A 16,744-nucleotide genomic window follows, 5' to 3' on the forward strand; every position below is an offset into this window, starting at 1 on the left:
TCATCTGTCCCATCACTGAAATCCTTGTCCTGAGACCCAAAATTAGCCCAATTTGTGAGTCAATTTTGACATAGGTCAGAAATACAGGGCAGTGAGCACTACCCATGGGTGGACCCCAGAATTAATTAGTGCTGGCTGCTATTCCTGGCCATCTCCATATGCTCTGAGTCAAGGCCTTTCCCCCAAAGCTGCAGGGCATTTTACTGGTATCATTCAACATGAGTAAGTAACTAAGCATAAGGGTGGGACTCTGTGTTTCTGTTTTCCCACTTGGTCCTTTAGTTGGGTCCTGTGGAGCATGTGAAAGGCAACGTGACGCATTGGATCAAAAGATTTCAAAATCTGAAGTCAAGCTTATCTAGATCCTTCTTTCCACTTCCATTTCTCATCAGCTATTTGGTCTTGGGTAAATTGCATAATCTCTTTTCTTGTTAGGAAAACAGGAGAAATAATGTTTGCACTACAAGTTTGTTTCAATAATAAACTGAGGAGACTGTGTCAAAGCCTTAGCATATTGCAGGTACCCAATAATATTATTTCTGTTTCTACCTCCCCTTAGACTGGAGTGCTGTCCTTCTAGCCCCATAAGTTCACTGCAAATGTCAGCATACACACACACACACACACACCAGATTCTAACCACACTGCTCCAAAATCCACACATCACGTGGATCTTTACAAGTGAGCAGCTTAAATCAGACCCAAGATTATTGGGTCCTTTGGACTTATCACAGTGGATTTCTTATTTCTTTTCAAGGTGGCTGATTCAGCGTTCCTAGTTCTGGCCCTACCTAGTCCCAGATGCTCTGACCCCATGCCCATTCCCAGTAAGACACAGACAAGCACAGTGGAATACTGTTTAAGTGTACAGAGTTTTTTGGTGTTGGACAACCTGAGTTTAAATCCATCATTATTTCTTCCCCCCTTTGTGACCTTAGGCAAGCTACTTAACTCCTCCAAATCTTCAGTCATCTATTTTTAAAGGGTGCTTAGTAGTATTACCTAACTCTAAGATGATGAGGAGGATCACATGAGACAATGCATAAAAAGCTCTTAGCAAAATGTCTGGCACATAATGAATGTTCAATTAATATTGGCTATGCTTTGCCACTGAGCCCAGCCATGCAATGATAAGACACGCTAGTCATAAAGTGATATTTCTGTCTTTTTTTTTTTTTTTTGATATTTCTGTCTTGAATACTGCTCACCTGTGAGTAGCTGGGATCAGGCCATGATAGTTCCTGCCAAATTAGGCAATTTCAGTTTTTGCATGATGAACTCTGGGCAAAGGAGGCTGAGTGGTTCATTAGTCATAGGCACATATTTTTATTGGTTTGCTTTATCTCTTGCATTCACAAATGATCTCAGAATCTGGGTTTGAAATAGAAAGAAAGCAATTATTTGCTCATCTATGGCAATAAGGTATATCCATGAACCACAGGGAGAAATGGAATCTAGAAGAAAGGTGACCTAAAAGGAGGCCACTCCAATGATCTAAGTGAGACTCTAAAGGTCCTTAAAGGCCTGAGCCAAGCAGAAGTGCATGAGAATCAAGGTCCCCGTGAGTTCTGGGCTTTAGAGCACTCTGCATGTCACAAACAAGAAATACTCCAGATCTTAACAGACACGTGGGGCCCTCTCTGACTTGGAATCCTGTATTCAGAGCCAGCACTCCACACTGAAATCCTAAAACATCTACTTTGGCGGCTGACACCATTCAGGCTCCAGGAAACACATCTCCAAATCCATTGGCCTATGTCCTTGGAACAAAACACAATGTGAAAGTTTATGTGCTGTGCTGATATGGAAGTCAGAAACTGCATAGGAGGTTCAGAAGCATTTGCATGGCAGGCACGTCTGAAGAAACTAAGAACAAATTAATTTAACTTGTCCAATTCTTCCTTTTTCTTTTTTGCAGGTTTTGGCCAGGGCTGGGTTTGAACCCGCCACCTCTGGTAAATGGGGCCAGCGCCCTACTCCTTTGAGCCACAGGCCCTGCCCTCCAAGTCTTCCTTTATAAAGCATATGTGGTACAAGATATTGGTTCTCTACATTGACAGCTAAATATACATTGCCTGGTAGAATTGGGATTAGTTTAAGTTTTGCAAAAACATTGGACAATATTGAAATACAGTTTTAGGAAATAAAATAGAAGATTTATTTAAGAATCCTTATTTCTATTTTTGATATTTCTTACTCGTGATTTATATTTTTCTTTTATGAAATCATTTGAATGTTTGCGAAGAAAAATACCGTATTGAAAACAAAAAATATTCTTTTATATTGTTTGCTTTCTTTCATATTTTTGATTGAAAATATTTAAAGTTTATACATTTTAGGTATAATTACATTTTCATTTTTAATACTTTACTGAGTATTAAAGTCAGTAGGCTGATTACTGATCATTTATTATCAATGGTGTCAAAATGGGTGGCTTACTTAAATGAAAGCAAAAAAATAAATTTTATGAAATAAATTTATAATATCTTTTGAATTATATAGGTTTTTACATAACGACTCCCCCAAACTTTGGTAACCCATCAACTGTATACCCAGACATGTACAATATTAATAAAATTCAGTTATCATTGATATTCTATAGGCTTTCAATTGTATAAAAACAATAGTTTTTACATTTAAAAGATATACTTAGTAAGGGAGGAGATAGAATATATTTTGTTAGAGAAACTGTATGTTTTGGCTATAACTTTTCAATACAGTAGAACCTCAGTAAGTTGACCACCCAAAGGGCTATAACAAAGTAGTCAACATCCAGAGGTGGTCAACATATGGAACTAGGTCTGCTGCACTGATATGTACATGTGGTGCATGACTGCTCTATGAAAATTAAGCCATCTTAAGAAGGTGGGCAGTGTAAGGAGGTGGTCAGCTATGGAGGCTCTACAGTACTTAGATACACTGTATATAGGCCTCCATTTGTATGTCTGACATGGGCCTGCCAGGGATACGTAGTCCTCTCCTATAAGATTGACAAGGAAGAAACAGGAAGCATAAAGGCAGTCACAGTAATTTGAAAACCAACCACCCAGCCACCCAACCAACAACAGACACAGAACATATAGCAACAGGCAGCAGGCACTGGAGCTGTTTCTGCCTCCTGCTCACACTATAGAATTTATGTCCTCAACGTAGTCCCTCTGAACTCTAAATGCATTGCCCATAAATTTTAGGCAAATCTGTGCTTTTCACAATTTTATTTCTGAAAATAAAGCCAGGCATACAGCCTTATAGAATCTCTCGTGTTTGATTTGATCATGTTGAATCCATTGGCCACCTGCTATTGTTGAAGTAGAATTCAATTGTGATAGGCTTAATTCAAAAAGTCGATATCCAGGTATTTGGACATTGTGAGACCCTAAGGACCCAGTCTATAGGCAATGATTAGTAGTGACCAGGGACCCAGAGCTCCAATTAAGAGAGATTGACAAGAAACTCAGAAGGCCAAGTTTCTCATCTTAGGTTCTCTATTCACTCAGTGAAAAACGTTACTTGGATGCTATTGAAATTCCAAATGGCATTACCTCCCGCACCACGAAGACCACCACTGCCTTTATAGAATAATCAGGTGCTCTTCCAGGCATAAGGCTGCTGAAAGGGACAGAAAGCAACACACACACCTGCACAGACACACACAGAATATCACATCACCAGGTCCAGGATTCATGTAAAGAAATAGCTATGCTAATACTCTTATATTTTTTATGGTCTATATATCAATGAAAAGAGAGATTTTATTCTTCCTGGAGAGTAGCTACTTAAGAAATTAGTAAGCATTAAAAAACTCTTTTTTAAAGAATTTCTTTGGACTTAACTTCTTGAAACAAGGAAATCATTGTTCTGTGTAGGAGTCTGGTTTCCTTGGGAGTAACATTTTTCTACCCAGTCCCGTTGCATTGTAGTAGATTGTGTATTAAGTCTTAAATCTCCATATAAGCCACAGGGACAAGTGGGTTCCTCCCATCAGTACTCACTGCCACGGACTATATTCGTAATCAGACGATCAGTATGGCTAACATGTGCCAGCTTCCTTGGAGAAGGCCTTGGATCTCCGTCTGAGATCATGATACCGGAGAAATAATGTGAAGAAGCTGTATGAATGGGGCTCTTTGTTTTGCCTGTATTTTAAATGTTCTCATTTTTCACGACACTTTATGGAGAGCTCTTAAAAAGCCTTTATTGATGGAGATAATCATTAAATGTCAGTTTCAAAAGAGGTGTTGTTGATGTAATGTAATATAATCTGCTTTTGCAAAAGGCCTTTTTATCCCCGTGTATTGAAGAGTACTTTGCCAACCCAATCCTATCACCAAAATCCAAGACGTAATTCATAGAGGCCAAAGAAACTCTTTTCGAGATTTAAATTTAGAGGCATATGATATTTATTAGATGGGATACCCTAAAGAGATTGGCATGAACATGGAGCATTGCCTTTCTTTCTCTGTGATAACTAGACGTTGACTATTTACTCATTCCATAATCACGTGTTGGACATCTACTTACACCAGCTGCTGTTCCGTGTGGTGGGATAAAGACAAGGTCTACCTTTTAAAGACAGAAGGAGATGTGGATAAGTCGGTGGCACACAGTGTGATCAGTGCAGCATGAGGAACCTGTGCCAGGTAGAAAGTGTGAATAGCATATTGATTCTCAGAGCCTGGTCCCAGGAACAGCAGAATCATCCTTATTTGGGAACTTGCTAGAAATGCAAATTCTTACCACACACACAGAAAAAGATAGAGTGTGTGAGGTTAGGCTGATTTAACCATTCCACAATGTACACATTTATCAAAACATCTTATTATATACCATATATATATACAATTTCTATTTGTCCATTGAAATGAATAAATCAATAATTTTTAAAAGGTCTTTAAAAGAAAAAAATACAAATTCTTAGGCCCCCGAATTATTGAATTCTAAACTCAACTGGGGGGCGAACTGTACCATCGGCTCTAACAAGCTCTCCAGCTGGTTCTGAGGCCCGGTCAAGTCTGGAAGCCACTGGCCTGATGCGGTGATTCCCAAACTCTGGTGCAGATTAAGATCACCTGAGGAGCACTTAAAACTCCCAGGGCTCAGGCCACATCCCACACCAATTAAACTGTAATCCCTGGGGGTAGATGAAGCGATGGCTGCATCAGGTTTTAAAAGTCAAATAAGATATTTCAAGGAAGACATAGTGAGAAGGCATTTCTGGCAGACAGAAGAGTTCATAAAGGCACAGAGGCATGAAACGGCTTCGAATTTTGGAGGTAAAAGCAACCCTGTTGTTGAAGCAGAAAGTTTAAAGGTAAATATGAACCGATATTAGTACAAAGGGAGCCTTCTGGCTGCTGCTACCTGGAGGATGAATTGAATCTTAGTTACATATATATAATTTTTATATATTATATATAAAATACATAATTATTATATATAATATAACTAACTATAAAATAATATAATTATTATATATAATATAATTTTTATATATTATATAACATAATTAATTCTAAAATTTTATATATTATATATAATAATTATATATTTTAGATATAATGTATAAAAAATATATATATATAACTTGTATAATATAAACATATCCAGTGGACAGAGATGGATGAAGAGCTTAAGCAACAGCCATCTTCTTCTTATATATATAAAAGTTACATATATACAAGTTTTCCCTGTTCTTAATTAGGAAATTTGCTTGGGTTCCATTTTGCTACCTCCTCACCTCACTGCCTGGGGTTGGCTTTTTTGTCAAACCCATTCCTCTTGTTTATGATTAAGACCAGTGATCGTTTAGAAGACAACAAAACTCAGCCACATGCTGCTCGGAACAGAAGAAAAGATAGAATTGGTAGCAGGTAACTCAGAAAAGATATCTGAGACAAAACAGAAGAGGGGCAGGAAAGGAGAGGGTGGCTGTAGACTTTCCCCCAGCTAAGTCGGGGAGCGACTCTGGAATAACTGCCTTTGCCCGCTAAGGAATCAAAGCCAGACGCAGGAAGTGGGTGGGAAGAGCCTTCTGAAGAGTCCCAGCTGCCACAGGCCTTCCGTCTGCTCTAGGCCCAGCAGCTGCACAGACCCCTCTTGTTGGGACACAAGACAAAGTCCTTTTAGTCCCATGACCTCAACCTCATCTCCAATGGTGGGGAAGAGAGAAACTGGGCTTCTTCCTGTGGCTGAGCATGTGAGAATGTGACAGTTATTTGGGGTAACAGGTTTCCTGTGGGTCCCACATCCAACAGGGCTATTGTGTGGAGGGTGTGTACTGCTGCCAGCACCAAGCAAGGGGAGAGGGATGACAGGGAGGCAGGAGTGGTTCCATCTTTGATTCGTATAATATAAACATTTCCAGTGGACAGAAATGGACCAAAAGCTTAAGCTACAGCCATTTTCCCTCTTGGCAAAGGGGACTGTGGTGGTTGAACAAAGAGCCCAGCACCTCCTGCTCACCCCTCTCCTCCCTTCCACCTCCCCTTGAACAGGTGTAAGGTGCCAGAAGCTGTAACAGCATCTACCCTTTGAATAGGATTCAAGGTCAGCACCAAGTAGGTGTTCACATTCACAGCCTGCTGACCAGATTCGAGGCTGTTTAATAAACAAAGCAACCATGTTTCCTCTATGAGGAAAAAGGTGAACGTTCAGGACTGTACTGACTTTATGAGACTCAAATCTCCACTTTTGATAACATACCAAATGGAGGGAAGTGGAGGCACATAGGTTTTAGAGATGGAATGCATCAAGTTGAGCCTGAGATTGCAGTGAGCAATTTAGCCTAACTCCCAAGTCAGCCTCATTTGGAGAGGGGGTAGGAAGTTTGCTCCTGTGGGAATATGTAAGTTTATTGTTTACTTCTGAACTGAGCTCTGTGGGCCCTCTCAGCGCCATTTCACATCTCCAGCTATCGTACCATGTGATATATTTGGGAGAAAGGGCCAGGTCTGTTTCCTCCTGGTAGGTGATTTTGTTTTCCTCTTCAGTTACTGTTTCATGGATCTTTTTTCATTGACTATTATATATGGGAGACTTACTCTATGTTAAGCTGTAATAAGCACTTAACAGGGCAGCATGAGAGCATAGTTCTTTAGCTAACGGCTTTAAGATAATTCTGCCAGTTTCAAATCTCAGCCTTATGCTTTTGGTCAAGTCACCTCATCCAGCCAAGCTTCAGTTTTGTCATATGTTAAACAGAAATAGTAATAGTGGTATAGGTAGTTGTTTCATTGAGTTAAGAAGAGGGTTAATGAACTTGCTCATCTGATATGCTTCCTACAGTATAGTGTCTGACACATAATAATACTCAATGAATGCTACACACTTTTTTTTTTTTTTTTGAGACAGAGTCTCACTTAGTTGCCCTCAGTAGAGTGCCATGGTGTCCTAGCTCACAGAAACCTCAAACTCTTGGGCTCAAGTGATTCTCTTGCTTCAGCCTCCCAAGTAGCTGGGACTACAGGCACCTGCCACGATGCCTGGCTAATGAACCATCCAACCATCCTTTGCACAACCTTAGAAAATATATACTCCTCTCCCTATGTGTGAAAAAAAGAGAGAAAGAGAGAGAAAGAATTAGTGATTTAGAGAGTTCAAATGTAAGTAGTTCCGGTTCAATGGCACACAACTTGCATGCGGGAGCTTCAAAATTCAAACTCAGTTCTGGGGTCAGAGTCCACGTAGTTAAACATTGCTCTCAATAGCCTCTCCAAACAGTTGCTTTTTATTCTTCTATGGTTGAAGTTCACCTCTCCTTTCTTTTGCAGAATGATTGCCAGTTTGTCTTATGCATAATTTATTCTCAAATCTTAATGCTTTTCTGCCCTGATTTAATTTCTTTTTTCCAGTTTGCATTTCTGATTGTACTCACAACAGTTTTGAACACCACGTGCTATAAGCTGGTCATTTTGCTTCTACGCATTATTTCCAAAAGATAAGACTCTTTCTTAAGAAATAATAGAATAAAGCAGCAGCAGACTCTCAGATGTAATCATCATGGTGTGCAATGAATATCTGAGCGCTCACAGGGCCACCGCACTTTCAAATATTCCTTTCTTGTCTGCATTACAATGACTCAGAAACACTCTTCTGAAGACAGCTGGCTATTGTAGTCTGGGTGAAAAGCCTCGCCAATAGATCCGTGCTCTGCTTAACAGTGAGAGAACAAAAATGGCATATTTCAAGTTTCAGAGAGACGTGTGCACATAAATTATATATATTCATATATGTGTCCATGTAAGTTATATATATATTCATATCTGTGTCCATGTAATCATTAGGGACTGTTGGAGAAGATATATATTAGAGAAGATTAGCGAAATCATATATATATATATATTCTTATCTGTGTCCATGTAATCATAAGGACTATTAGAGAAGATTAGCGAAATCATATATATATATATATTCATATATGTGTCCATGTAAAGTATATATATATTCTTATCTGTGTCCATGTAATCATTAGGGACTATTAGAGAAGATATATATAAGAGAAGATTAGTGAAATCATATATATATATATATATTCATATATGTGCCCATGTAAAGTATATATATATTCTTATCTGTGTCCATGTAATCATTAGAGACTATTAGAGAAGATCTAGTTGGGCATTTATAAGGCTATCTCCACAAACCACAACCATAAACTGAAAAACAATTAAGTCACTTACCAAACTATTGGATTGAAACATTTGAAATTGGATGGCTTTTCTGGGACTATTCAGGTATAGATAATTTGGAAAGTCAATTATTGGAAGTCAAGTATTATCCTATGTTTATAATATCAAACAGGTTCATTTTTAGAGCTATAACATCAAATAGAGTCTTCCCAATTATGACCCAGCCTGGTTACATAACGCCCAGCAATAATGAATACAATGTTTTTTGTAACAATGCTGTCAGCAGACAGGCTCTTTTCTTTAGTTTTCAGTGAGCCACCATTGCTGTGGTTTCTTGAGGGCAGGAGCTGTGCCATGTTTGTGCTTCTTATACCCCCACTATGGGTTTGGTAATCAGCACATGGTTCCACTCAGTAAATGAAGAAGTATAATTAACTGAAAATTTTTCTCTTTTAGTTAACCTACCATTTAACTATTTTAAAAGCTACAGAAGTCTTTTTTGTTTTTTTTTCTTAGCCTTTTGCTCTAGGTAGCTGTTCAACATTTATTGAACAGCATTCATTAGGTCCAAGAGGCACTTTGGATGATGTAAAGAAGTGTGAGGTACAAAACAGTTGAAATCCAACCCTACCTTCAGGGAGCTCCTGGACGGATAGAAATCCCGGCCTGTGTATAAATAATTATCAAGCCACAGAGCTTGTCTCTTGGCTATGAAAATCTAGCCATATTCTAGAATCAGACAAAGCATTCCTTCCCGAGTTAGGCTGCATAAATAGAAGAATCCTTATTGTAGGTACATTTTTTAAAGTCAGCTCTTCTAGGTTGCAGAAGAATTCAGAAACACTGCAAAGGAGGAGACCTAACTTTTTCTGGTTTTCATGCATGGGCATACTTCATAAGGTCAAATATTAAGAAACAGTACCCCATTGATGCAGACTCTGGGCTACTGGTTTACCTTTTCTCTGGCTGCTCTTCAAGGCTCCACATTTTATAGACTGAGACAAAGATCCCAGAGGTAGGAGGTATCTGAAATGACACACCCTTTTACAATTACACCACGGCTATTCAATATTCACAGCCATACTGTAGGGATCATTTCTAGACGATAAATGGGGCAAATGAAAAAGCTACATCAGGGCTCTAAAATAATACAAGCTGGTCATTTTCTGTCTACTTCATCATGGAATATTTCATCAGAGATCTATCTCTTCTGTTACTTAGTCCACACACATTGACCTCATTGTTACAGGTTTCGTTTACGCGCTCAAAACCCACGCAGGAAAAGATCCAGTGCCTATTCCGCAAGGAATTTGTATGTCTTGCTAGATTATTTGAAGGCCACGGATATGTTACAGCCGCTCCTAACCCTCCTGAAGGAACAACTGTTAGGTTCGGAAACTATATATGCTATTTGCTATGGGAGACTCTAGCCCAGGAAGGTCTGAAATATACCACAGAATATGAATAGGTTGGTTATTACACTGCAGCTTAAACATGTACCATAGCTGAGGGCAAAATATCTCACAACTAATTATATTCATTTTACACTTAACAGTACGTTCAAAATACAGATCTTTAAATGTGTGAGTTGAACTTCTGTTAAAACGACACTCTCCCTAAGGAAAATAATTTTCTTTTCTTACTATACTTCAGGCTACATTTGCAGGCTGCCAAAACACTTCATTTAATTTAGGGAAAAAAGTCTGTCCAACTATTGTCAAGGATCATGTAACAGCCAGTTATTTTGCTTTTTTTTTTTTTTAAAAAAAAAAAAAGCCTTATAACTGTACATTTTGTGTTCTGGTGACCCAACCTTGGGTACTTGTGAGGGGCAGGTTTGAAAGAGTTGATTCAAACAGAGAATGAATATACATCATATGGAGCTTTGGTGCTCAAGACACTTTCATATACGTTATCTCATTTAAATTCTCCCAAAGGATCTACAGATAAAGATGCTATTATTGCTCCAGATTTGAAGATAAGGTTTTATTTGGAAAGAAGTGACAGAGGTAGGATCCAAGAACAGCTGTTGTGACCTGAAATCTTGGTCATTTTCTACATCTGTATTTCTAAAATCCAGCATGTGCCTGGATAAAACTGCCGGGACGATGTTTGTAATCCGGTTGTTCAGGTGTCCTTAAACTACAGCCTGCGGGCCACATGCAGCCCACCTGGGACTTTTATCCGGCCCGCCAGGTGTTTTTGCCACTGTTGCCTGTCCTGCTTAGCAGCCGACTCGTCCCAGGGCTCGCAGTCTGGCCCTCCAACGGTCTGAGGGACAGTGCACTGGCCCCCTGTTTAAAAAGTTTGAGGCTCCCTGTGGTTGTTGGTTCCATTATGCCAACATTGCTTAGATTTCCCTGAATAGGTAGTGTGCATAAGTCAGAATTCTAAGTCTGGGGTTCTCTAAAGGAACCTCATGTGTTTCAGATACCAGTGGAAAGTATTTAAATCTTAGGAATCAGAGAAACAGTATGGGATTTATTGATAGCCTTGGATTCTTCTTGTTAAGGCTGGAAGCAAGAAATGCCTTTCGTTCTGGTCTTGACCTGCAACTTATCTTACAATAGGTCAGTAAGGACAACTAGTTTTCGTAGACAAAGCAATGGAATTGGAAGTTTAAGTTAATCTAGAAATACTTTCAGTGGGAAGTGAGTTAAGTTTACATCAGCTAATATTTAAATAGTGCCTAACACGTTCGAGAGATGGTTTACACATTACTGCCTCTCAGCCTTTAGGCTAAGATCAAGTGATACTGTTTAGCTGTTAAATGGTTGGAGGAAGGGACTTACATCTTTTTTGCCCGGATCAATTCCAATTTATGGCACCTTCTCTAGCGTCCTGTCTGCTTAGAGCCACTGACTCCTTCACTTATAAATACTACACAATCAAGATGGAAAAACTCCCTTCAGGACTAAGTCCCTTGTCTGGTGGGGTTTAGGAGGACGGATATGAGAAAAGCATGGACATATATATATATATATATACACATATATGTATGTGTGTGTGTTTGTATGTATGTCAAATAAACATATAATAATATTTTGTATAATAGAAAGCAGAATTTTCCAAATGTTATTTTAAAATAATATAAAGCAAAAATTTTTGGTATTTGGATAGAAAGATGTATCTAGCTGGGATTAATGAAAGAGGAAAATTATATCAGTGCTTTCATTTCTAACAGCAGTGATAAAAGTTACCAAAAATGTTGGGATACATGGAAAATACATTACTGCGGGAGAGCAGGGATTCGGATCTCACTCTTCGTTGAGGATTATAACTTCATCTACCACCCTGAGCAGAGTACCTTAATTAAAAATAAAGTTCTCTTTGACGATATTTGAAGATTTTTTTTTTAACTTGAGGACTCAGGAAAACACAGCCCCCTGCCAGTTACAGGGTGCTATGTCTATAACGATTACTGCATCTTCCCTTTTTTGATACCTGGTTTAGAAATAGTCATGAGAGCAATTCTGGCCAATGAAGTAACAGAGGAATTCAACTTGGGGACTCCTGGAGATGTTTTTATGAAGACAGAGACACACACAGAGAGGTGCCAGCTGTTCTTCCAGATGACATGTCTTCATATCATAGTTGGGATAGTGACAAGCATGAGTCTGAGGATATGGCCAGTAAAAAAAAAAAAGAGAGAACAGGGAGGAGAACCTCAGAGACGTGGAAACTTGATACCAGGGAAGTGTCTTGGCTCCGAGTCTCTAATTCTATCGACTTCTGACCTTATTTTCTCCCACACAGACTGATGCGGAGCTTGGTATGATGATCAGGGGCTCTGATGCTTCTGAAAAAGAACACAAGTTAGAAAAATGCCCATGGAAAATCCTTTCTCCCCTCCCTTCTTGTAGTAAGAGTGCCTATTCAGACACCGTAGCTTTATGGCAGGAAGAATATAAATTCTAGACTGGTTTCTCCTGCGAACTCTCTTTATATGATTATTTAAAGCCTTTTATCTTTTAACTTCCTATGTTGAACTATTAAATCTTCCACCAGCAGGGACCTGTCCCCATCTTCCACCTGTCGCACAGCCCTTGTACTGGAGATTGTTTGTTCCCTAACTGAGCTATTTATTTTTAAGAATTTAATGTCTGTTTGCATGTGAATTATACTAGACCTTGTGGGTGATAAGTGAAAGAAGCCATGACTAATGGCCTTTGACCTTAATAGAGTGGCCACACATCATAATTTGCTTTGACAGGCCAGGTTTGTGCCAGGTGTCCTGATGTAATGACTAATAGCATCTCTTTTCATTCTCAAAAGTGTTTCCAATTTAGATAATAAATTATATGGTTCCCTAGACCTTAGAGGCCTTAAATTTGGCTAGGGAGACGGGAGAGACAAACAGAAAAAGGCAACTCACAAAACAAAGCAAGCGTGATGAATGCCAAGTACGTGGCCTGTGTGACCAGTGAAGGGAATCGCATTTCGGGAGAGACTGCTGAGACCTTCTGCAATCTGGCAAACTGCTTGAAGAAGACGAGACTTGACTTGGCTCTTGAAGAACATGCAGAAGGGAATCCAGCAGTGAAGAAAGGAGATCGTGCAATAAACCCTTCACTTGAGAGACTGCTGAAATCAAAACAAAGCATAATTTTTCAACTTGCATAAGTCCTGGTAAAAACGATTCTCTCCACTCTTCTGAGCAAGCTGATGTTGCAGGCAAACCAGCTGGCAGCTTGAGCAGAAAACCCATTTTGGCCCATTAAAATATAATATGTGGGTGTTTTCCAAATGTTCAATCTGGTTCCCCACCACATTAATGAGCCATTTGCCTTGCTGACATAATCACTACCCCATGGCTGTGGAAGCATAAAAGGAAATGAGAGAGCTAGATGGGCTAGAACATGTGCCCAGTTGAGGACCCCCCAGAGGTTGGGCTTCAGTGGTAGCTCCAAGATGTGGCACTGCATATACCACCCATTTCCTATTTGGCTCTATTTTCAACCACCTTCTTGGTCCAGTGGGTACAGGGACACCATAAGAAGGAAATGTTGAATGGGGTTGTGAGCATAAAGCTACTAATTCAGTTTTCAAAGGTATCTCAGAGAAGTGGTGAAGAGTATCCATCAAGTATAACTCATTTGATTCTTCAAAACATCTGTAATGAACAGAATTGAGTTTAGTGCCTCTGAATCCCAGCTGCGAGTGTCACAACCACCTTGTTCTCTTTGAGCAGCATCCTGTTAAATTAAACACACTTGAGTATCCTATCCCAGAGTTTAATTACATCAATGGCTTTTAGGTTCATTTTTTCTTTAAAGATGAAATCTTTTATTCAGATGAAATCTTAAAAATGATGCTAATTTGGATGTGATCGAGCCTGCTACTTGTCAACTCAATATCCATTCTCACCTGCTTTCTTATGAACAAACTCCCAATTTTTATTTGGAGGAGCTATATGCTCAACTTAAAACAATAAAAACTAAATTTCCCAGCTTTTCCTTTACACAGAGCTAGCCAAAAGAAGATATGAGAAAAGTTCTTCTAAGATGACTAAATCAAATGGCATGTACTTTTTGTCCTTTCCCTTTCTCTCCAGTCTGTCTGAATTGGGGTAGTGATGGCTGGAGCTCAGACAGCCTTCTTGAGAACATGAAGATGGAGCCTTAATCTAGTAATGTAGGAAGAGAAAGAAGGAACATGGGTATATAATAATATTATGGGTTGACCATACCAAGACTGGAACTGGTCACTTATAGATTTAATTATGTGAAAAAATTACCCCCATTTCTTTATGTTATTTGAAGATTTCCATATTAAACAAAGGGGAAAATGTTAGTGTTAAACTGATAAATACTAATCTTTGGCTATGAAACTGACAAACAGACATTACTCTGGTTGAAGTAAAGAAAAATGGAGGCCAAAGTTCTATCTACTGTAATATTTGAATTATAAGGTATTTACTAAGCAACTTTGGGCTAATATAGTATTTAATTACTAGTACCTAAAGTTAATGTGGTACTAATAATTAAATAATGGGCCATTTGTAATTTATTTAATCTTAATGGATTCATGACCCTCTGCGTTGATGGTAGAATGTTATTTGAGGCAGAAATATTAGAGGAAACTAATTTTTTTCTGTTATTTTAGAAGAAGTACTGGTAAATCTGGAGTGGTCTAATTCAGACTTTAATTAGTATTAAAGAATACGTCTTTCTCAATTTAAATGGAAAAGGAAGGTAGAAGAAAAATAAAAAGAGAAGAAGATATTTTCGAGTATCTACCAATTGAGGGTCATTTTATTAATACTATACCATTTAACTATCACTACATACCTAGAAAGGGAGGAAACCCTATATGTTGCCCAATTCCAGCAGGCCCACCTACATTGAATACAAAAACAGTACCCACCAGAGTTGTGCAATGTGACACCCCTAAATTAGAGGACATAAACTCTTCATTATCTTGTGTTCCTTCTTTGGAGAGCCAGCCAGCTTCCATTCTGTAACTATCAGAATTGACTCTGTGTGGCTGGGTGGGCCTGTCTATTCCCCTTGTCCCAGGTCTGGCTTATCTGACCACTCCATTTCCTAGCCACAGTTGATGTAGGGATGTTCCTGACTAAAGACGGATCAATGAGAGTACCCTCTTGGGACATTTGCTGGAGCTGAAGGGAAAGCTATTTTCTCCTCTTGGATCCTGAGTTGTAAAAAAGCATAAGAGCTTTCAGCTGCCAGTGGCTATCTCACCACTATATATTAAGAGCTTGCCTAAAAATGGAGCTGGAATGTTCTTTGAGCACCTGGATCCAGTCACTTTAAAGACACTGGATTTTTTTCAGTGACCTGAGTCCATTAATATCTTGTTTGTAAAAAGCTAGTTTGATTTCTGTTTCTTTTATTTGCTATCAAAGGGTTGCAACTAATGCAGGTAGCTATTATCATCTCCATGAGGCTCTGAAAAATTAAGTAACTTGGCTAAGCGAAGTCAGTAATTGATGGAAACAGGATTCTAAAATAGGGAAGTCTGGTACTCACATCCATCTTTTTATTACAGCCCGCTGCCTCTGCAAGCCGATGAAAATCAATCACAATTGATGAAATCATGTTGATTTATCATTAGGCATTCTAAAATATAATATCATTTCTACAAACACAGTTTCCGTGTCCCAGATTTTATGCTAATTCCAACTGGAAAATTTATGAAGCAGAGTCATCACTCTTTGTTATGGAAATATTTTCATGTTTATAAAACTTTAAAGAATATTTTGACTGGGGCTAGCTACAAAATCTCTTTGAATACCTACTATGTATGTGGATTGGGATTGTTAGTCAGGAAGCAAAATAATGAAGCAAGTGAAAATAGTGGTCTACGTAGAGTGTTACGTAAATTTCAAGTCACTCGATCCCAGGACAGGAAGCAATGCAAACACCAATGTATTGTAATGAAATAACACCAACACCAATAAAATGCTATGGCAAAAAGGGGGTGGTGTTATTTGAACTAAGCAATGAAAATCATACAGGATTAAACGTGAGGCGATGTAAGCAAGACATTCTAGGATAATGCTGTTAAATAGAACTTTCTGCAGTCATGAAAATGTTCTATATCTCCCCCCATGTAGTGTGAGATACTAGCCAGGGGTAGCTCTTAGGTACATGAAGTGTGGCTAATTCAACTGAGGAATTGCTACCGTCTGCCATGCTGGTCAGTGCAGTTCTAGTCAAGGAAAGAAGAAAATAACAGAAGCAGATGTGTGAGATGGAGAGAACAGAAAGCGCGGGGTTTGCTGAAAGGCAAAGTAAGTTGTCTGCTTCCGTTGAAATCAAGCTCATAAGGAAGTCAAGTGAGAAATCCAGATCCAGATCCAGATCATGGAAGACTTCGACTTGGAACTTTGGTTTTGTGTAACTGGGAGGAGACGATGTCCCCTGACCTAAGAAGTGTTATGTTCAGCCCTATGCTAAGGGAATATTAAACTAGCAGGTGTGAAAATGTAAAGCAGGAAAGGTTACAGCTGTGTAGAAGTAGAGAGACCATGATGAGAATCCACAGAAGGGATGAAAATCTGAACTAAGACAGTGACAAAGTGAAAATAGTAAAAAGACTGGGTTTTGGTACATCATGAAAGCGAAAACAAGAGAACTAAGAAGTGATTGGCA

This window comes from Otolemur garnettii, unplaced genomic scaffold, assembly GCF_000181295.1.
Source record: "Otolemur garnettii isolate 467f Iridium unplaced genomic scaffold, OtoGar3 scaffold00007, whole genome shotgun sequence".
Lineage (NCBI taxonomy): Eukaryota > Metazoa > Chordata > Mammalia > Primates > Galagidae > Otolemur > Otolemur garnettii.